Genomic DNA, 2500 nt, shown 5'->3' on the forward strand with positions numbered 1-2500 from the left:
TTTGAGTGGCTGCCTCCGTAGCCTGGCTAGCGCGCCGGCCCTGCAGCCTCGCCGTCTCCTTCTCTCTCGACGCCGCCTGCGCCTCCACCCCGAAGGGATAACAATCCATGGGGAGCCCGGACTCCTCGCTATTTCCACCGGTATCTTGTGTAAGCGGACAAATTTGCTAGTCACGCTCTCGCGGTAGCTTACTCCAATCTTGAGGAGATCATGTCGGCTATAGATGTTATTCGCTTGGCTGGTAGAACACAAAAACAAACATAAGGCGTACAAAATTATCCAAACATAGCATCGATCGGTAGAACACTGAGCTGCTGCAACTACGTGCGCCGCCATATATATATACACATATGTATATATATATATATATATATATATATATATATATGTGTGTGTGTGTGTGTGTGTGTGTGTATATATATATATATATATATATATATATATATATATATATATATATATATATATATATATATATATATGTATATTAGGGGTGCAACGATATTCGTATCGATATTGAACCGTTCGATACAGTGCTTTCGGTTCGGTACGCATATGTATCGAACAATACAACATTTGTAATTTCTTTTATCAATTTTCCTTCTGACAATGCTGTCTGTGTTGAGCGCTCAGTGAATCTGTGTTCGACTACTCCGCCTAGGCTGCACTGTCGAGCGCAGATCCACTGAGCGCTCAACACAGACAGCATAGTCAGAAGGAAGAGCGCAGGGCAAGCTAGCGAGACAGAAGTTAAGCTCTACTTGCAACAGGCAAATTGAACCTCATTCAGATCTGGCGTTTGGAATTATTTTGGTTTTCATGTGACGTATGACCCTGAAGGTAAGCGAGTCATGGACTAAAGTAAAACAGTATGTTGGATGTGCCATGCAATGCTCAATTACATGGGTGTGAACTAGTGTGTTAGCGCAGTTAGCTCGTTAACGTGTTGGCCGTCTAGCCCCATGCACGGAGCGATCGGCGGTAGCTCGTTAACGGAGATTTGCCGTGTTGTGGCGTTAAGGTCATTTCAACGAGATTAACCTGAAAGCACTAGTGGGAACACAACGAATATGACTGCACATTTACGCCGACATCATCCTAGTGCAAAGACAAAAACAACAAGCATGCTACTAACTTTAGCCGAGTCATTTAGACAGCTGTTAGCACATGATTCTCCTTATGCTGCTGAGAATATAGCCCAGAAGAAGCGGATAGTATAGCTTTTATTTTGGAAAGAGACATTTCTCTGTAATAAACTCTCTTTTCCAAAGATGAGTGATTCCTCAATCAGATACAGGGCTCGCAATATCGCTAGCCCGACGTCCCGGAGCTAGCGATTTTTTCAGTCGGGGTACCAAAATCTTTCTCTTCCCTGCCCGTCGGGCTATTGTAGGAAAAATATATGTCAATGCTTTTGCATTCTTTCAGAAATGTAGCTGGGTAATTATGTCATTGGCATCGGTGAGCCACTGTCAATATGTGACATATTGAAGTCGCGTTTGAATTTGCGCTTGTTTTTTTGCTTTCACTTTGCAATCGTGCGAACTGTGTATAGAGAGCGACAGCACTGATCTGTGAGTGATGATAATTTGTGCACCAATTCCTCTGACATCGTCTTATTAATCGTTAGCTTACTATGCAAACATGACAAGTGAAATCTCCCGCAGCAAGCTTAAACATGTGAGAGGTTGATCGTGCAGAGAATCGCTGAGCTTATGTGAGTGAGCGTGTAAAAGCATTTCAGTTCTGCTGAGCCAAATAAGACAGGTCAGGGTGAAGAAGTGACAGCCAAAGAAAAGCTTACCACAAAACAGAGAAGTTATGACAAATCAGACTATAAGGCAAAAAGAAAGTGCAGCTTTATGGTTTCATGGACAAAAGAATTTCTGTGGCTGCGATATGATGAGCTAAATAACCAGGGCTGCACATAAGTGGTGCGCAGGTGCGCATTCGCTGTCAAAATAAAAAACACGCACAAGGGTTAGGGTTAAATTTAAAAACTGTACTTTTGAGTTAAAATATATATTTATAATTTTAATAAATGACAAATTAAAAATGCATGAACATTTTTTTGTATCGAAAAAATATCGAACCGTGACACCAAAGTATCGAACCGAACCGAACCGTGAATTTTGTGTATCGTTGCACCCCTAATATATATATATACACACACACACACACACACACACACACACACACACACACACACATATATATATATATATATATATATATATATATATATATATATATATATATATATATATATATATATATATAAAAACACCCAGCACGCCCCTGCGGGCGGTTTATCCTTCAAGCTCGGGTCCTCTACCAGAGGCCTGGGAGCTTGAGGGTCCTGCGCAGTATCTTAGCTGTTCCCAGGACTGCGCTCTTCTGGACAGAGATCTCCGATGTTGTTCCCGGGATCTGCTGGAGCCACTCGCCTATCTTGGGAGTCACCGCACCTAGTGCTCCGATTACCACGGGGACCACCGTT

Source organism: Rhamphochromis sp. 'chilingali' (assembly GCF_963969265.1).
Source record: "Rhamphochromis sp. 'chilingali' genome assembly, chromosome: 22".
NCBI lineage: Eukaryota > Metazoa > Chordata > Actinopteri > Cichliformes > Cichlidae > Rhamphochromis > Rhamphochromis sp. 'chilingali'.